The following is a 22,357-nucleotide window of genomic DNA, read 5'->3' as shown; positions in this document are numbered from 1 at the left end:
ATGTGGGAAATAGACTGGATAGAAACCAGGGAACTGTGCAATAAATACCAAAACTTTAAACAGAACCCATTTGGGCTCAAGGCCTATGGTACTACTGAAGCATATCTTTTGAAATCGCCTAGTGTTTCGCATCGTACAGGGTTGTTGCGTCTGAGATTCAATTTATGACATGTCAGATTAGTTACAACAAAATGGGGCAAAGATCCCAATGCAAATACTCTATGTCGTTTTTGTAATGTTGAAACTGAATCCCTTGTACATATCCTAACAGAATGCCCCAAGTTAGTGGAAAGAAGAACTAATTATTTTAAAGCATTCTTTGGGCACAAGCAAAACACGGAGGCTAAAGAGCTCTGGAAATATATATTTCATGTATACTCCAAATCAATGGGTTATGCGACAATACATTTCTTGAATGAACTTAGACTTGATGATTCCAATCAGAGAATTAACATTTAAACCTGAATCGTCAATCATTACCTTGCCTAGATAATGTATTTCTTTAGTGGTTTGTCCTGTCTGATTCCTATTTTGATATCTATTTTAAACCTAAAAATTTTAGAAATATTGTGAGTTATTATTTAAGTGTTTAATTTGTTTTATTTTTATTCCTTTTTGTTTTATTTTGCTTATTAAGAATTGTTAATGAATTTGAATGTTCTCTGTTTTGTCTTTTATATTGAAAGGTTGAGATTCTCAACCAAATCAATAAAATAATAATTAAGTTACCAAAAAAAATTAAATTAAGTATGTGCAAAACATACTTGAATGCATTTTATAGTTATATGTTATTGATATTTAATATATGTTAATATATGTTACTTTTAATGTTGTAATTGAACACAATTTTAATTATATATTATTTATTATAAGTAATTATGTAAAACATATACATATGTTTACTAACATTTTGGAAACATATGATGTTTTTTGGCCCGGATTTACATTTGTTTTAAAAATATATATTTTTTATTTTATTTTATTTTAGTTTGGAATTATACACATATCTGATTGTAGTACATTTCTTTTATTAAAAAGCATGCACACATGTATGAATAGGCAAGCAGGTAGACATCTTAAAGTGCAAATATTTATTTCTATAATCATGCTATATTCTAAGAAATTGTGGTTTCAATAAATATTTGCTCTTTAAGATTACGACCCTCATTATGACCCAGGCGCTAATGGGTTAACGGCGCCGTAAAAGGCTGCGGCGCCGTTAACCTATTAGCGCCTAATTACGAGGTCTCTTTGCGGGACCCGACCTTAACGGCTGGTGTAGAACAGCTGTTAAAGTAGGGACCCACAAAGGGACCTTGGTGCTAATTACGGTGCCGCAATTTGCGGCACCGTACTTAGCGCCTTCCCCATTCCCATTGAGCCCTATTGGGAAAAAATGGGAATGGGGAAGGGCCATGGAAGAAGGGGGAATTACCGCCCCGCCGACCTTGTAATGGGGTGGTAATTCCCCTTTCTCCATTGCAGAGTTGATAACTTACCGCCATGGACCATGGTGCTAATAGCACCATGGTCTTCCGCCAGGGTCGTAATGAGGCCCTATGTCCTAATTAGTGATTCTTTAATTTTTGCAAATGATTAGCAGCAATTGTTTCTCCTGCTGCAATTATTGTTCCACATTTTAAGCAGCCTAAAAAAGAATAAGCATTCGCTGGATCAATATTTGATCAAGTTGAAAGTGACACAGTATCACCACTTGATATTTTTTTGGTAACTTTAGGAGGTACATGCTCATTTACCTTTTCTACTGTTACACTTTCCATATGTATTCTTTTAATACTGTGTTTTTCCTTCTACTAACTGCAGTGGAACTGATTTTTTATTGAAGTTTGTTTATATTTAAAACATATTTACAATGTCATCCAAATATTCAAGTACTGAAACATCCCAACAAAATGTCCCTATCAAACATATGATTTTGGAAAATTCTGCAATTTAGCCATATATATGAAATAGACATGGCTAGATGATCATCTGGTCATGTCTATTTCACCAATATGCCATTTTCCTAAATCATATGTTTGGTGGGCACATTTTGTTGTGATTTTTCAGTACTTGAACCTTCTGATGCATAAGTTAAAGAATCAATAACAAGTAAATTATCAATTTTGTTTAGGGGGCCATGTCAGTTTTACCTATTAACATATTACTAGAAATAGTAGGAGTTTTAAGTTGCTTTTTTGATGATGTTACAGGAGTTGCCATTGGGAAATAACTTGTTTTATTTTTATCTCTATGAGGAGTTTTATCTTTTGAAATAAAAATAGTTGAAGTGCTACAATGTATTTCTTTTTTTGGCTGAATAAAAATATTTGTCACCATTGTAATGGTACTATTAGTAGTAGGTAACACATCTTTTTTGGAGCCTCTATAATCGAAGTTTGCACTTTTGTAATAATAGTAGTAGTACTGAATGTATGTGTGTTATTTTTGGGAGTTTCCGGACCTTGAACTCTTGGAATAATAGTATCTTCAGTATTAGGTGATATATCTATTGTTTTATTGAGTGAAAAATAACGTTTCATTATTAATTATTGAAACAGTGCTGGAACTGGTAGTAGGCAATATAGGTTGAAGCTGAAAAGGGTATAACATTTACACAGTGTTCCAAACATTACATCAAGCAAGCATAAGTGATTATTATAGGTATATTATCATGAAAAGCTTAAGTGCCCAATAAGGATGCATTTAAAGTAACATAATATATACATAAATACGCTTATGATGTGAAGCTGATAGTTTTTTTAAGCTGTAGATTATGTGTAATGTTGGTAAATTGCCAAATTCATGCTAATGACACCCAGTTTTGATTACCTCTTCATGGAAGTCAAGATGTAGGCAAAGAGTTGGGAGAATGTTTAGGCGCAAATCACCTCAATGATGATAAAAGAGAAGTTCTACTACTTAGTAGCACAGCCGACCGAGAGTTCCTATCCTTTTATTTGGCCCACAAGTTAAGGTGATCCTCTTGCCCCTGTGGAGGGAGTTAGAAACTATATTTGACAATAAACTGTCCCAGGGGAGTTGCTAGGTCTGGAAAAGACCCGGGCTAAGCTGATGTCAGAACTGTTGGGACTCGGGGATAGCTAGTTTTTTGGCTGTAGCTCCTGAGATTCTATCCGGTGCTACAACCAAAAGATCAGGGGCTACAGCCCCCTTAGCCCCCCCTAGCAACGTCCCTGAACTGTCCTTTGCCCGAGAGGTGGATACGGTCACAAAAAAATCAAATTTTCATCTATATATTATAAATAGGTGCCATCACCAACTTGATAAATAACATGTACAAACCCTAGCCCATGCTGTGGTATTATCTAGAATTGAATATTATGCCTCTACATATTTGAGCATTGCAAAACAACTCTTAGCCAGACTTCAAGTAGTTGAAAATGGTCAGTTCACATCATGTTTGTCTCACAAATATGAGCCTATTTCTTTAGCACTGAATTCTGTGCACTAGCTGACAATAGAGGATCCAACTCAAGCCGATTTCCTGACACAAATCTGGAAAATAACTCAAATCCAGGCTCCTGAATATCTTTCCATCTTCACTTAACAGTAGGTACCATCACGAGTGCTTAGATTAAATGTGAACAATTTCTTGTAGGTTGCACAGCATGCTTCCACCCATTTTGTTGGAGAATTCAAATCTGTCCTTGACAAGAGGGGATGTGAACTGCTCTCAGTCGGGGTTTGGAAGCATTTCAGGCACAAATTAAATGCAAGTCTTACCCCTGAAAAAAATTATGGCAATTGGGAGGGTCCCAATTACTGTAACCTTTCTTGCCAGCTCATATATGTGCAGTACTGCTTTTTCTCAAACAACGCATCTGAAATAAAATGCTTGCAATACTCTCTCAGACTTTTCCAGAATCAGCATACAAGCTCTGAACAAAATTCAGCAATTTCAAAGAGGCTACCTGGTGTTAATCCCATATTCTGAAGTAGTGACCAAAATGATAATAAGGATACCTGACATTTTATGAATCATAGGGTAATTATACACTGTGATTTATGTAGGTATTTGATGAAGGAAAACTTTTCAGCAATTAGCAAACGTTCATCCAAATTGTTCATTAAATTGTTTGCTTACAAGTAATAGAGTGTAATGTAAGTGGTCTTGTAAAATGTCCTTATTCCACTTTTGGTGGCCTGACTGCATGTGGCTCTGTAAGAAAAAAGGGCAAGGGCTCATTAATGGGACAGTGGGATGGCAGAAGCAAAACCTGTGGTGTTGATGAGAGCAGGTCAGAAGTACATATTTCCTGTTTGCTGATCTGCTCTCCATGTGTTTGTAAGAGACACTTGCCAATATGTTATCTCTAGGGAAGAGGTTAAGATCTCATTGACTTACAGCACTGTGGCTCTGGTTACCCACTGATGTGGGAGCATGTGACAGTGCTAAAGAGAAATGCTTAGTCATGGCTAATTTGGGGTTGACGTGCTAAAAGCCAGTCCTGTGGCAGCCCTTTGTGGGGATTTGTATGTATTGTGTATGGTGGTTTGAGAGATTAGAGGGAAGTTTTCACTTTCCCCAGAGGCTCACCACTTCTACTCTCCATCTTCTACAACTCATCCAGAACAGAACCTCAAGATTTATCCTTGCCCTCATGCCCAGGGACCGCATCTCTCCAGCGCTGAAATCCCTCCACTGGCTCCCCGTGGCTGCAAGGATCAAGTTCAAGACCCTTTGCATAATCCACAAGGCTTTAGGGGCCGGGGGCCCACACTATCTACAATGCTCCCTTCGTAAATACCCTCCCTCTCGAGTCCACTACTCATCCTACTCCAGGTGAGCCGCTTTCACAAACAGAGATTTTGGGGTATATCATTATCCTTTGCAGGTGCCTCCATCTGACATCCTCCCTGCCTCTCTCCGTCTTGAGCCAAAGCACCTTAAGTTCCGGAAACTCCTCAAGACCTTATTCTTCTCTTCCTCCTTCTCTCTCCCTCTCCCCTGCTAACCTCTGTTCTCTTTCTCTCCACCCTCCTTCTTCATTCTCCTCCCTAGCTCTGTTCACTTTTTGCTGACCTGTTGTCTGGGTAACCTCCAGAGCTTTACAGGTCCCAGGATCCCCTGTCGTCTGTTGCACTTGCATCCGGCCGCTGCACTATGATCAGAATTACTGCACTCTCAGCTTACGGTCCATGAGCAGGACAACCTCTCTGCACTTAATCCAGGGCCCTGCTGGACTGGATACGTTGTTCCCCCCACCCCTCTTCCTCGCACCTCCATCTGTACGCAAGCATGGCCTAAATATGCCAGGACTACTATGTCTGTCTGTCCTGCCCCGTGCTTTTTCTCTCCCATCCCAACCTTGGTCGCAACTGTAACACTTCATGCACTTGCACTAGGAGAAATGCAGTCAGGTCTAAGATCATTCGGAAACTTCAAGGCCTAAGAATGATTACTGTATTCCCTTGATCCCTTCCCACCTTGAAACGCTTTGAAGCACTCCACCTGTGTATAAGCACTGTATAAATAAACAATTGCAATTGCAATTACAATTACAATTACAATTACAAAGATGGTAAGTAATTAAATCGAGCAATTTAGAATTGATTTTTTTTCTAATTGTGAGTGGCACATGGGAAAGGACAACACACTATGGTACAGTTATGCTCCTATGAAATGGTAACTTCAATTTGTATTTATTTGCATAAATTATTTTCAAGATGTTTTGCTTAGGTTAGAATGTGTTCTTAATTGTTGCTGCCATTAATTTGTTAACATGAATTTCCCCTTGTTTTGTTTTTTATTTTATAAACCTGACAACTTTTTAAGCACATTACTTACTTGCAGTTTGCAGCTGCTCAGGTGCAGTAATATACGGGAACCTTTCAATGTATACTGTAGTACCGCACTGCATTATCGGTAGATTTGATGACTTGATGGCTTCCTTGAATTACATGTTTTGAAAAATGAATAATGTAGCTATGTTTCATGTCGCTAGCCTTCCCAGGAGAAGAAAAACTGCAGATATAACAGTTGTCAAAATGTGTGCCCTAAACACTCTCCACAATGTTAGCATAGATCATGGGTCAAAAATTCAAGTTGCAAACTGCTAGAAATCCCTAAAAAAAAGTCATTTGTCCCATCAATTCTATGCATATACAGAGCACACCATTTCATACTGACCAAGAGTCAAATATCAGTAGCCAGTGGCTAGTTGTGAGTGCAAATTGTACTGAATGTTTCCATGTGTTACCCTAGAGAACCAACTGTAATTTGTTTATCTAATTTTTGTCAAATATTGTTTGTTTGTTTGTTTTATTGATTTATAGAGCGCACCATACCCTAGGGTATCTGGGCACATTACAGGACGTCCTAGATGCAAGAACAATACATACGAAAAAATAATTTAGTATTTAGTATTTTATTTATTTCTATAGCGCACCAGGCCCAGGGGCAACCTGTAACAATGCAGGAATAAGTACATCACATAAAGAAGACTATAAACAAAGGTCGGAGTCTTCAGGGTCCGGCAGTCAGAATATAAACAAGACAATGCACGAAAGGGTACAAACATACCTATATAGAAGGGGAAGCAAGGTATGAGTCCTAGGGAGGCAAGTCAGGCGAATCAGGCAGAGAGTAAGATATCTCCAGGAGCTCTAAGCACTCAAGTGTGGAGTGTCGTTCAGAGATAGCCACTTTTGGTATAAGATCTAAAGCTAAGGAAGGTCTGATCAGTGTGCAGGTGAAGTGGGAGGGCATTCAAGGCTTGTGCAGCTTGAACAGGGAAGCTGTTACCGCCTGCTCCTGTGCTGCAAAATGCATCATTTCAGCATGTTACTTTAAAAGAATGTCTCAAAGTCCCTTAAATACCCCTAATTTCTGTGTGTGCTCTCAACACACTTGGCCACTCACACTAATTTTAGGAAATACTTATGTTCCTCCACTCAAAATATTCACCAAGTAAATGTAGTGAATAATTGAATGTTGGCGAAAAAGAAAAACATGGGAATTCTATTGATTTTTATCACATGTTTCTCAGAAATTGCACTGTAAAATACATAAATTCAGCTCAACATTAAAAAAATGCGGGATATCCCCGAACCACCCTTAATTATTTAAGGCTTCCTCACTATGCTCAGCCACTCATGTTGCTTTGAGGACATATTTAGGTTTCTCCACTAAAAATATCATGAATTATTAAATGAAATTGACATTTTTCATGTTTCACTAGAACACATGTATGGCTTGTTACACATTTTTCTCAAAAATATTTCTGCAAAATGCATAATTTCAGCAAATTATTTTAAAAAATGTTCTCGGGTGGACCCTCGTCCTCCTCTGAACCCTTCTCAATTATTTTGGACTCCCTTGCTACACCGGGTCGCTCACGCTCATTTGAGGACATATTTAGGTTCCTCCACTCACAATATTCACCAGGCATGACTACCAATGAATCAGGAAATTTAATGGCTATTTTTCATGCTTCCACAGAGAACCAATTGTAAATTGTATGGCCCTTTATCCTGTTTTTCTCACAATTGTGCTCCAACATGGTTACATGTGATTTTAACAAACAAAATTCCAACAAATTAAATAAAAACGAGGCCGAGGCCGGCCCCTCCAGACCCGCCATTTCTCCAAGCTTATGACCCCTCCCTCGACCCCACACACACAGCTTTTAACCCTTTACCCCAACCCCCATATATTTATTTTTCGATATGTTTTCATTAACAACACTGTATACCTTTCAGCACATACATTTTAGAAAAGTTCTCTGAGGCCCCTCTTAATTCTTTTTGGCTATGCTTAGTTGCTCATGCTAATTTGATGAAATATGTAGGCGCACTTGGGCCGTGTCAAGTACCACTTTGCCGCGAGCTCTGCTGCTTCTCTGCACGGATTGCTGCTGGATACTTTCTATGCTGTGGACCTTCGACACTAGTGAATAAGAGATTGACAGCTTTGTTTTGCCCGCCCTTGACGCCCTGGGATTGGCGTTCTGTTTACATTGGACAGTTTCTATTTAAACCCAAACCCAATAAATTGAATTTATTTCTGATAGCTCAAATTCAATCAGAAGGTTGTGGATTCCGTCTGGGGATGTAGCTAATCTTATATGGCAAGAGAGAATGAGGCTATTTGATATGGGCTTCCTTTTAGCCGAAGACCCGGAGCGTATTACCCTTCCCTTTCAAAGCTGTGCTCCAAAGACAAATATATATCAAAGTAGTCATTCCACTGAAATGAGAGATGGTTCTACTCTCCTGACAAAGCGCTCATAACCACAATTGTTAGGTGCCAGACCAGTGCTGAAAATTGCGAGCTGGAACACTAGAGGGCATATTCATCTTCAAACCTCATTATCCAATCTTGCTCAAACATTTCATATCATTGCCTTACAAGAGACGTGGATGACTGAGACACCAATATGGGATAGTTTTGATGTCATCCTATTACCCACCTTATCTACCGGTGGTAGACCCTCCTCAGGACTGTTAGTAGCTGTTAATGTAAAAATTGGCCTAACCATCAGAGAGTGGGCAGTCGAAAGTGCCTACATTCTTTTGGTAAAAATTACATATGGCTTGCATACCCTAGCCCTAGTAAATATTTACTGCAACCCGGCAGCAATGTCAGATGTGGCATTCTACCCTAGCCTAGAGCACGTTCTTCACAAAATCAACATTACCAGCAATATAAATTATACAATCATTCTAGGCGACTTAAATTTAGATTGTTGGAATGTAAAAAGGGATGCTGCAGATGTCCGGAAATGGACTTCATTTATGGAGGACAGACAATTCCACATGGTGAATGGGGCAGTATGCGGGGCTATCCCTGCCCAAACAACTTGGTTTCGCAAATCCAACACAAGCACCATTGATTACATCTATGTCGACAGATTTCTGTTTCAATGTATTCAGAGCCTAGAAATGATCGAATTACCATACATTGATCATAATTTGTTATCCCTCATAATATCGGGAACCTTTGACCAGAATTACAGATTAACCACCAACGAAAGTCTGGCCATTAATGCTTCAAAAAATCGCCTTAAATGGTCAGACAATAGGGTCTTAGCCTATCAACATAGTTTGGAAAAAGATGCTAGGGCTGTCAATCTGGTTCATTATACAGACTTGTTATTACCTTATACTAATGTGGTCACTATCCTAGCAAAAGATCGTCTGAAACATAAACATGTTTTTGATCATGATCTACATGCTCAGCAGACAATGTATAGGCGACAAAGAAGAGCTATTATATCAATTGGTGCTTCAACGTGTGTAAAAGACTTAAATAATGCAAAATGTAAATATAAGAATTGGGTAAAATTGAGAAAACACATCATGTTCCAACAAGATAGTGAGCACATGGGACATATGATGAGAAATAAAAATTCCACCCAGATGTGGATGTTATTAAACAATCAATCTTGCAATTTGCAAGCCGATGCACAACTGACAGCTGTACAAGAACAAAAATGGATCGAGCACTTTTCTATCTTATATGCTGACCCATGTTTTGCGAGCAAACAGTTACCACAACCTTTAGCAGAAAAATGGTCCCTGAAGTTTTCACCAAAAATTATTGAAGCTCTTATACGAGGTGCTAGTATATCAAGGGCAGCCGGACCAGACGGCATTTCAAATGTCATGCTAAAAGCCAATATCAATGAATGGGCCCTAATTTTGAATCAAATCTTCAATCAGGTAATAAAGACTCGAACAATAACATTGTCCTGGAAAACATCTGTGATTATCCCTACTTTAAAAAAGGGAGACCGTTCACTACCCCAAAATTATCGGCCCATTGCTTTGCTAGACACCCCAGTCAAGATCTTCTCTTCACACAATTAGTGCTTCAGGAGTTTAATATCTGGACCCAAAATAACAAACTGCGTGATCCCTCGCAAACAGGGTTTGTGCCTGGAATGGGCACCCAAATTCACTTGCTATGTTTGAATGCAATCAAAGCACAGTGTCAGTCCACCAAACAAGCGTTATATTTCGCATTTGTGGACCTGCACCCTACTTTTGATTCAATCTCTAGAGTGCTCCTTCTGGATAAATTAGAAAGAGATCAATGTCCATCCATATTGTTGGAAATTATTTACGCTTTGCACTCTGAAACATCAATCCGTGTTCGTCTTTCATTGGAGGGCATACTTTCAGTTCCAATCAGCACAGCGCGTGGATTGAAACAGGGGTGCCTATTGGCATCCTCCATATTTAATTACTTTATACACGATCTTAGAGACACATTTCGTAACATCATTTCAGATTCACCAAAACTGGGTAGTACTGACATCAAGGTCCTTATGTACGCAGATAACCTTGTACTCATCTTCAAAACTCAGATGGGACTTCAAAATCTTTTTGACTGCTTTTCAAATGTATATTGACCGAAATCAACTCAAAGTAAATACGCAGAAAACGCAAATTGTAATTTATGCACCCACAATGTTAGGCATGATGCGCTTCAGATGGTCAATTAAAGAAGTAGTCCTACAAACAGTAAAACAATACACCCACCTAGGCTTGTGTTTTGAGGGCATACTCAATCCATAAGGTCAGCTTGAATTGGTGCAGAAGAAACTAGACACAGCCATAGCCCAATACAAAATACTTATGTTTAGATATGGCAAATTTTCCATCAGGCCAGCGTGGTTGTATTGGACCCAGAAGGCAACACCTGCTCTATTATATGGGCTAGATACATTACCCACTTCCAATTTGACCAATGGGAAGCCAAATTCTGGTGCCAAATTTTACACTTACCTAACTGTGTTCCTATCGCCTGGTTAAGGTATGAACTGGGTCTAGTCTCTCTGAATGCACTATACAACTGGAGACTTTGTTCTCTATTCAGGAAATGTTTAATCTCCACCAATGCTGACATTACTCTGAGATCATTATCCACCTATATGTTCTTAACTAAACACTGCTTTATGGTTAATTGGGTCAACAAAATCTGTGAAATTGTTATGAGTTGTGACATCTCCATTGAACTACTGATTTCTAATCCCAATAAGGCAAAGGAGAAACTATACCAGGAGGACTGGATAAAAACCTACGAAGCATGTATGCATTATGATGGGGGTGATATTCATAGGTTTCCACCAAAAAAAGTCTGCACCCTACCTTCCTATCTAGAGAGAGCTCCTACAGTGAAATACAGATCGGCGATTCTACATCTGCGCTTTAATCTATGGCTTACAAAGGAGATTCTGATAAAACGGATTCTCCTAGAAGTCCAAGATCATTTTTGCCAATATTGCCTTAATCAGGGGTCTATAGAAACTTTAAAACATCTTCTAACTGAGTGCCCTGCACTCAGGGAGCTTAGACAAACACATTTGACCAAATACTGTAAATATTTAGGTAGATTTGAAGAAAACAAGTGTTTGTCTATAATCCTAGGCTGCTGCTTTTTTTCTTCCAATACAATTAGCTATGGTCAATTTCTTGAGAAGCCTACAATTAGAAATCAAATCTGTGTAAAGGCCTCATAATAGGAAGCTCTTGTGGCCCATGTGTCGTTTAGGACCATGTATATTGTATTTTAATACTGATTTAACAATCAAATCAAATGAGAGGGAAACAAAAAATTCAATATGTTGATTTTGTTGTTTCAATCAAGTTTAATTGGCGGTAATTGTCTGGTTTCTTGAGGATATTCGAGTTGTCCAGCACCTTGTTGTCACTTTGTTTCGTTTTTTAAGAAATTTGAGTTGAACTGAGTTTTACAAGGTCACCTATATGTCATGTCATGTTAGTGGATTTTATGTTTGTTAGAAAAAATGTTTTGCTTTTGTCTATCAAAAAATGATTTTAACATCTTGTAAAGTATATTGAAAGGTTGATTAAATTCAACTAAATCAATCAATAAAAAAAAAATATGTAGTCCCCGCAAACATTCACCACACGTGAGGGCTTAAACTTGAAACATTTATAATCTGACTGCCTACATGTTTACTAAAATGCAAGAAGGACCTCTCCATGCAATTTTATCAGGAGAAGATTCCGGCATAATCATCTTTACCCCTTGGTTTTTGCACTCTGCAATACAAATAAAGTAAATGCAGTTTACAATTTACGCATGGAAGAGTGTTTACAATTAATTCCCATGGAATCTGAATGCTTTTTGCTTATCTTAAAAAAAAGTTAAATCCACAGCATTTACACCAGCATGAACACTCACGCCGCCATAAATGCTGTCACATTTGTATGGTGGAAATTGTGGGTGGTGGAAATAGGTTTTTCTTGCTGCGGCATACAAATGAAGGAAAATTGTGTTGATGGAGAACATCTACATGCAAAATATTTACGCATGCCTTTTATGCATGGATTCTCCTCTGCTCCATGAGGAAAATTAAGCCCGTTCTGTAGCATACACATATTTAGTTGTTTCCCTTGCCTTGTTCCTCCCTTTACCTACAATTGCAGACCTACTAAACATTTACGTATTGGAATATCACATGAACTTTGCAGTGGTAAAAGTGCAATGAGTACTTGGGCAAACATTGCCTATGTGCAATCACATATTTTTGTCAATGTGTTTTTTCAAGTGAACACATGACTACAAATAGAGCAACCTTTGCACAGGTGCAAACATGCTTTGAAAGAATGTTTTGTACACTATGGCATTTTTTTCTTCATGAAATGATAATTGCACTTTCATGGGTGCAACGTTTATGTAATATCGCCCTCAGCCTTTTCATATCCTGTTTGGTTTATTTTGTGTAGAGTGTGGAAATGCAGAATGATGTAACATACCCTGTAAGCAACTAATTTAAGTATGATTTTCAAGGTATGTTTCTATGTGTAGGTTCCAAAAGTCCTTTTATGCATAACCATGCTTGAATGTCGTATGGGAACTGATGCATGTGATAGCGATGAGGATAAAAATGAATTGAGGCAAATATTTATGGAATTTAAAGATGTTTTTACTAAAGATGCATATGATTGTGTCCTAACTAATTTACATGTTGCCACATTACCGGAGGTAGAAATCCAGTATTTGTGAACCAATATAGATTACCACTGGCATGTTTAGAGTCATTGGCAGAAATAATTAAAAACCTGGAGTCTCAGGGAATTATTAGGCCCATTCATAGTACATCCAACACTCCTATTTTGGGTGTGTTAAAGCCAATTGGTCAATGGCGTCTGTTAAATAAAAGAGTGCCAGTGTCCAGATAGCCGCTGCCATTCATTGATCAAGGCCTTGCTCAGGTGCATGGCTCAAAGGTGTTAACTACATTAGATCCTACATCTGGATATTGGTGTGTGCCACTGGCAGATGATATTCAGAATTTGTTTTCATTTTCATTTGATAAGACGCAATACGCATGGGCTAGAACACCATTTGGGTACGTCAATAGTGGGAGTGAATTTGGCATATTTTTGAGAAGGCTATGGCTGATGCGGAAAGAGGAACTATAGTTTATGTGGATGATGTCCTGATAAAAAATGAAAGCTTAAAAAGACATTTTGATGAAATTAGACATGTTCTTCGCCAATTGCAAAAGGCGGGTGCCAAAGTATCTTTACAAAAAGCACAATGGTGCAAGAAAAACGTGAATTTTCTAGGCCATGAAGTGACTGAACATGGAGACGAAACCCACAAAAGTAAAAGGTGGAGGCCATAAAGAAATTAAAAGACCCTAGAAATGTGAAATGTTTAAAATGTTTATTAGGAAGGATGGGATATAACAGGAAATTTATTGAAAATGATGCTGAAATTACTCAACCATTGACCAAACTATTGAAGCTGAATACACCCTGGAAATGGGAAAAAGAGCAATGTGAGGCAGTGGCTAAATTAAAGGAATGTTTAATAAAGGCACCATGTTTAGCATACCCCATAAAAACAGGGATTTCTTTATAGAAATAGGTTTCACTGAACAATGTATGTCAGCAGTGCTAACTCAAATACATGATTTGAATCACAAAACCACTGCTTATGCAAGTAAGGCATTCTCTCAAGTTGAAATTAAATTCAGTGAATGTGAAAGGCCCTTTTGACCACTGTGTGGGCGTTACAGCATTTCCGCCCCGTTGATCAGGGAGAAAAGGTAATCATTGAGACAAATCATCAACCATTACAGTTTTTAGAGTGTAAAAGGATTAGGTCGGGCAACCTAGCACAGTCCAGAATTACTTCATGGACATTGGCATTGCAAGGCTTTGCTGTAGAAGTGAGGTATGGCCAAAATAAAAAGAACCCAGTTGCTGAAGGATTGGCAGATCTAAATGACTGTGCAGCTGAACAGGTATCAAACAAGGTAGAGGTGGAATCTAGCTTGCAGGAGTTTGAACAATCACCACACAAAGCTTTTGATGAAACGACATGCAAGGATTTGCTAACTGCATATGTTGACGGTTGTGCCTTTCACATTGAAAATGACAGTAATAAGCAATTGGTATCAGGAATAGGAAATGTCTGGTTGAAATGTGAAGACATTCCTAGTATAGGGATGAGAATTGGGGCTAGGAGTAGTCAGGTAGCCGAATTGGCAGCCATTTATAAAGCAATTACTAATGCAGTTGATAATACATTCTGTGAAATTGTCCTGGTGACTGATTCTGATTATGCACAAAATAGCTTTGTGGAATATTTGCCTGGCTGGAAAACAAGAGGTATGCTTACATATATAGTAAAAGGCCACTCAAACATGGAAAAATGATACAGGACATAGACAAATTAGTGTCAGAGAATGATTTAACAATATACTGGAGGAAAATTTGTGGACATTTAAAAACTCCAGGAGAGAATAAGGAGGGAAATGATAAAGCAGATCATTTAGCCAAAATTGGGGCTGTGATGGGAGAATTGGTACATATTGAACATTTGATTGGTGAAATACAGATAGATGCAGTTACATGCTCTAAGGCTCCAAAAGAGGTAGAACAACCAGTACTGCAATGGAGTTATGATACACCAGATCAAGATCTAATTAAGGCACAAAAAGATGATCCAATTTTGGGAATCTATTATAATCATTTGATGGATCCCGAACAAAATCCTTCAACTAAGAATGATTGTACAGGAAAAGAAGAGTTGAGGGTATTGTTAAAGAATAAAAAGTGAATTAGACTACAGGATGGTTTCATGATCAGGGAATCCACAACAGGACAAATACAGTGGGTTGTACTCCTTTCATTCAGAGGGCTAATGCTACACCATGTGCATGATGCAATAACTGCAGGACACAGAGGTTCACAAAAAACATTAGAAATACTTTTTGCATCTGTGAGTGCATTGATCAATTTGCCCATGCAGATAAAATAACAACCCAGAATAAGCTTGTCATACTCAGTGATAAAAAAGGTGTGTGTGTTTGTACCTTCCTTGCATGTTGTTTGGAGGGAATCTAATATAATATATAGCTTGCTGTAGGAGCCAGTAATGCCTACAGGCGCATAGATCGCTGGTGTAGCTAAGCCAGTGATACCGGTCACAAGCTATAGGTAGCCCTCTATATAAAATGGTTGGGTTTCTATCATATGTATAGGTCCATGGCTCCCTATAGAACACTGGCAGGTACTCTAATAGAAAGGAAGGTTTTCTTTTATGATGGGGTCATAATATAGGAAAGAAAACTATGCTCACAACTAAATACCGCAAACAACATACCACCAAGCTACCGCTCATATTCTAACAGTAAGAAAATACCGCCAAACCCCACATTTACACAACATATCCTACAGTCCACATGCAGATTCAATTAAAATGAATAATGCTTTCCTGAATGCAGAACACTATCACATTTTTAGAAATGTGTGGCTTCCAAGTTTATCTTTTGGTTTTCTTGCACTTTTTGGTAAATCCAGACCAAAAAGGTAGCGACTGCAAAACACATTTGAAAAAATGTCCACCTGTACAAAAAACATGGTGCAAGTGTGTGAACTCTGACTCATTTAAATATTTTCCACTTTTATTGATGCCATTTTCTCTGAACTAAATGTGAACCCTTTTTGCAAACGCATTGTACTGTTTTATTTTGAAATGCCGACAATTTTGCTATTATATGACACTGTCAAAATTGAAATCACAAAACCATTAATTTTAAGGTAAATTCAATAATAAAAAATCAATCCAAAGAGCCAAAAAATAATGCACGAGATGTGAGAAAAACAACATTAATTACAACACAGCATAGGCTGGGGAATTATCAAATAGACATTCAGCATGGTGACAGAAAATGGCAGAATTTATAGCAAGTAACAGGGAAGAAATGAGAGCAAATGTCACACTTTGCCGGTCTGTGATGGGGTCTCGTCATCTTCGCCATAGGTGAATCTATACACTACCTGGTCCCATTGGCTTTTGCTATCCTCATGAGCGGAGCAAGACATCAGTTTATTAATTGAGATCATCTCCTTTCCCATGGTGCTGATTGGATGCTACTGTTTTTTTTTATTTTGTATCAGCTTGACCTTGTACTTTATTGGCTATTCCAGGAGGAGCATGTGTGAAGTGTGTGACTGAGCAGATTTTAACCAATCTCTGTGTGAAATGTGACAGTTTGACACACACTTATAACTTTTACATCCTCTTCCCAAAGACCTCACTGGTTGGCACCATCTTAACGTTACCATCATTGTGAACTATTGATCACCATTTGACTTTGAAACCCCTCATTGGACACATTACTTGCTTCCCCTTCCTTCCTCATGATTCGATTTGCCTGCTACTGGGACTTAGATGCTTCAAACTTCATTCTCTTAAAGTGATATGAACATATGTATGTAGCTTGCAATATTATGAACACATTCTTCACTAACATTTTGTATGTTCTGTGAGGGTTGTTCATACGTTTCCAAGAAAGGTACCTGATTGACTCTAGTCTATGTGTGATGGCATTTTGTATGGTTCTTACCCTAGCAATTAGATTGATTTCAGTGAGGTCTTTCCTGCAGAGGGCAGTGGTGCTTCTGGATCATTCTGTCTTGACAGGCATGTCCTTCGGTGATCATTGAGCCTTTACTACCAAGTTGTGACCTTCATTATGATATGTTTTGATTCACTGACTAGGAACATAAGTCTTTTGTACACAGGCTTGGGAACTCGGCTAAGCTGATGTGTTTTGACCAATATGTGTGCAGTGTTTTACCTTTAGCTCTGGGGTCAGATACTTCTTTTGTTGCTTTTCCATGACCTCACTACTGCAATTCAGGCCTAGGAATGTGTTTGACCACCTTTCCTTAACCAATCACTGTGCAACATTTAATCTTGCTGCGGGAAGTTGCAGCTTGTTGTGTGTGTTTTTTTTTTTCAAGGGCCTAGTTGATATTTTATGTTGAGGGGGTGAGGGTTTTTATGCTTCAGAGATGGCTAACTGGGTCTTGAGGCTTACATGTGTTGTCCATTTGATTAGTGTAAAGGTCTACTGTCATTTGCTATCTTTATGAATGCTCTCTAATGGTTTCCTTGCTACTGTTAAGTGCTGTTATATTTATATTAAAGATGTGTGGTTTTTTTCAAGTTTAAGGTCTTTGCTTTATGGCTTACTTGTCTCCCAGAGATATGGCTCACCTAAGCAGGGATACTAGTGTCATGTTGGGCCTACACAGGGAATTCTATAATCATGGGGCTGCTGTTTTATGCTCTGTGCCTTTTCACAGAGACTTTAGAAGCTTGTATGTTCATGCAAATTGAGGGCATTGGATGTACTCCCCAACATTCACCCCTTGGGTTCGATGAGGGACACATCTACCCATGTGCTCTTTATAATTTGTAACATGTTCTCGTTGCCAGTCATATATAGCCTTGGGCCCCCTTATCTTGCATACATTACTCAAGGCCCTCCCCCTGGCATAATCCCATGCGTTGCATCCTAAGAAATTAATTTCACCATCTGCAGTGGGGTCTATGTAGCACTCTCTGTAATTTTCTGCATCAGGGGGTAGTGACCAAAGGGTGATCTGGGCCTATATGGTGATCTATTGGGTACATTTTTATTTCTCCTACCTTTGTTTTTGGATCAGTTTGACAGCGTTCATCTTTCCTATGAGGAGTGGCACTACCTGTCATAACTGCAAGGAAGTTAGGTTTGTTACCATGGGTCACACAACAGATTATTATTATTTGGTAAATACACCAGATTAGTTTCAGGAAGATAAGGATAGGAAACAGAACTCAACAGATGTTAGTAAGCCACTGGGGCATCCACCAGGTGAGGGATGATAACCAGTTTTCATCTTAAATAATTCCCCCTGCTGCTTCCATGTCTGTTTTCTACCTGGCCATTTGTTTAATTGCAAGAGTCAACATGCCATTATTTGCATTGCTAGGAGTAACGTAGATGCAGCATATGCTGCCAATCCTCTTGCAAATGCTGCTGTCCATTGCTGTGTGATTAGGTCTAGCACTATTCGATTCTGTAGTAGCATAAGCCTGGGTGCACAAAGTTCCTCTCGGATTCCATTAAGACCATGTTCTGTGACATTCGAAAGTTCCATCTGGTGCCAACAGATGATTTGAATCCATTTCACATTTGTAGCAGTTTGTATTCCAGGAGCGGACAATGAGGTGAAGAACATCTCAGTTCTTGAAAAAAATCGGTGCTGGTAAGTAGTTTGACCTTGTCCTTCTTTCAGCTCTTTGTGAGTTTGTTTGTCCTACAATTGTTGGGGACACGACAGGGAACTGGGACTGTCTTTTGGGCGCATTTACATGATGTTCTGTTACCAACAGTACAGCAGCATCAAGGTTACTAAAGAGCAAAGTCCATTCCATGAGGGAGAATAATACAAATAAACATGTGTGCCACATTGCCAAAAGAAGTTCATGATGGTGGCTGCTCCCACATTTAGTGCTTGCATCACATACATTTGATTAAAGTTGTTGTTGGAGCCAACTGGCACTCTTCCGTTGCCCCCTGAAACAAAAGGAAGATCGAGTGAGTTTATGCACTTTTACAAGCTGTTCATGTTGATGTTAGCTGCTTAATTTATTCACATGCAATGCCTATATATGTCTGCAACTTTCATCTGTTTTCGTTATTTCTTCTTTTGTGAATCCCATCAGTCCCTCTGCATTGAACACTGCTTGCCCCTTCCGCCATTTCCTGTTCCAAAATTGTGCTCCTTCAATGACCGTCTGTAGTTTTGTAGGACATTGTGCTCCTTCAAATGTTTCCATCCCTTCAAATTCATCTTTGGATCTCTTTTCCATTTTCAATCATACTCTGTGTCCCAAAAATGCCCTTCCATTCTACAGATGACTAAATCTGCTAAGCATTGTGCCTTTAGAGTCAGCACTTTCTAGAGAAGAGCAGTCTGGGGGTGCCAACCACATGCAGAACATGTCTGCATATGTTTACTTTGCCCTACAAATGGCTGTCTTAGTACCAGACTAAACATGATGTGTGCCATCAGAATGATGTTCGTCTAGCACATCATTATACATTTCTGCATGCAACCCTATTTTGTTTATTGCAATGATGTTATTACTAAGGGTACATGCATGTTCTACTTTTGTACCATAATTCCTTTTACTTCTAATATCAAAACACATTAATTAGTGAAAAAGAAATGAGAGAAAAGAATAGACAACATATACCCAATACACATTCGTAATATTTCTCTGATTGCTTATTTTTACTTCCTTAATATTAGCTGTTCACTAGCGCTGTTTTGTCTGAAAGGTTTTATTTCCCTACTGCAATTTTGGCTGCTGGTTCTTGTTTGGGTCGCAATATCTGCTACGATTCAGTGCTATGGTACTGTGCTTGTGTCTTTGAGTAAATCAGTTATGCGCACAGAGGCACAGTGATTCTTTAACTTTGCTGCTGTTGGAGTTGATATTTCCACTTTGTATGGTCCTGTGAACTTTGGCTGATTTCACTGCCACATATCCTGTCTCGTGTATATTTTGTCACTGGGTTGCGGCTGAAGAGGCTGTCACTGTGTTTTGTTGGTCGGTTGTGGCTCGATGGTGGGTGCACTTTGTTGTATATCATGAAAAAAAGCTGGTTATGCTAGTTTCCCAGTGATTGCTGCCAAAATATGGCACTTCATGCCCCTAGCACTGAGAACAGACCATTCTTTATGTTAATTCTGCAAGCCTCAAAACATGGCTGATCACCCAAGTCCGCAACTAACTTAAGCCTAGGGCTCTCACCGGTAGATAACACTAACACCTGTGAATTATTGCCTGTATATCTTGTATGGATCAAACTATTGCATCTGATGATTGTTAATAATATAACATAATTATTTAACCTGTAATCTGCCAACCATGTGTTGGATTTTCATGACTGGGACCTCATGCTTATACGAGTTCTTACTGTAACCAATCTCTTAAGCTTAAAGTGCCTAGATAACTCGGGATTGTGTGTGCTATATAAATGATCAAATAAATACATAAATAAATACATCTACCCGAGAAGATATAAGCTTAGCACAGTTTGACATATTCTTGAGATATACATTAAATTCTTCTCCAAACAAGTCTGCACTTCTGTGTGCGCCAGACACTGTTCATGTGGGGGCAGCTGGAGTATGCATCCTCCTTCCTATCACCACATCATGGCATGACAGGTGGTCATCCTTGCTTGGCTGGTTGCGCAGACTGAACAGGGCCAGAGGCAAGCAATGCAGCCAACTCTTTTTGAGTGTATCACAGAGCTTGGCTAACTTAAGTTCAAGCAAATAATTTAGTCATTCTACCATCCTGTTTGCCTGTGGGTGGTACACCGTGCAAAGTCTATGTCTGATAACGAATAACATGGTGACTTCACTAAAAAAACGTGTTGACAAAATTGGGGCTATTATCTGACCTTAGTACTTCACAAATGCCTTATCTGGGGAACACTTCCCTTAGATGGTATCTTGCAGCAGATGTAGCATCTGCATTCACATAGGGCCCTGCCTCAGTTCAACAGGAATATGGGCACACTAATACTAGTACATAACTGTATGTGCTGCACCTGTTCACCATGTCAATAATTGTCAACATGGGGCTCTTTGAAGGGCCTTGTAGGGTGGGACAATGTTGCCTTTAGTGTTTTGAATGTATGTCCAGGATGTAACTTGTAGCATGTCATACAGTTTGTCACAAATGTGTCAACTTGTTCAGCCAAATTAAGCAGAAACCCATCCTCACTAATATCAGCATCAATGTGCTGCTTCGTTGCAGGCGTAGGAAAATGAAGTTCTTTAAAGGCAACCTTTAATAATTCTATCAGCATCACTACTTGACCTGTGCTTTTCTGTCTCCAAATGATATCAGTGGGTGATAGGGCACAACCCCTTTTCATCCATAATACCTTTGATTCTGGTGAGGCTCCTTTTTGAAACACGGTGATGTGCTTTTTTGATAATGTACTGTATACCTCTGGTAGTCACTCTTGTTGTATGGCTGCTATAGGTGTTTAACTTTCCTCTGGAAAGGGAATATAAACTGCCTATATGGTGTCTACATCCACAGCCCTGTTTCTGTGTGAAATCATGTCTTTCCCCTTGGAGTGTGCTGCACACTTCACAATAGCTACATGAAGGGGACCTTTCAATGCTTCCATTTGTCTAGCTAACAAGATCGCATGTTGGACTGGTGACCCATCTGTAACCTCTTCTCGTCCACCTTGATAATTCTGAATGTACTGTAGATGTCATGTAGGCTGAGTCTGTATAAATAGTGACATCATCGTATGCTGATTCTTCTAGCACTTCTTTGAGTGCTATATGTTATGTTGCTTGTGTTAATAGTGTGAAGGTAATCTCTGTTGCAGCACTATTTGAAAATCTTCTTCTTGGTCCTTCACATATCGTATTACTGCAGCTCCTCTATACCTATGGCCACTCTCTTGATCTATACTCGATGACACATCTACATAGAGCACTTCTCCTGTGTCAAGGGGGTCCTCACACACCCTGCTGTATTCATCAGATTCTCCTTCATATATTGCACATTGATGAACCTCATCTTATGGCCCCACTGGTTTGACTATGAATTATGCTGGATTGACTGTTTGACATCTCACTACGGTGATGACTGGGTTATTAAGAATTACTCCATACCCATTGCTCTCTAGGTGGTGAGTGCTGATTTGTTTCTCTCTAAAATAGTCAATGCTGTGTGCTCAATGTATAAAGTGAGTGGGCATCCCATAACTATGGTGGCAGATTTATGTACAGCAAATGCTGCAGCAGCAAATGCTGGCTTGTATGGCAAGTGGCCCTGCATGCATCTAAAAGACCACTGTAGTCTGCCAATGGCTTATGTCTCTGTGATGATCGCTGTGTGAGTAATGCTGTCATGAAATTCCCATTTGAGTGTGAGAATAAGAAACACAACGTAAAAGCATGTGTTTAATGTAGCATGGTGCACTGATGATTGCTATTTTGAGATCCTCAAAACATTCTGCTATCT

Source organism: Ambystoma mexicanum, chromosome 6q (assembly GCF_040938575.1).
Source record: "Ambystoma mexicanum isolate Mex_15411 chromosome 6q, UKY_AmexF1_1, whole genome shotgun sequence".
Classification (NCBI taxonomy): domain Eukaryota; kingdom Metazoa; phylum Chordata; class Amphibia; order Caudata; family Ambystomatidae; genus Ambystoma; species Ambystoma mexicanum.
This window is presented reverse-complemented; position numbering follows the sequence as displayed.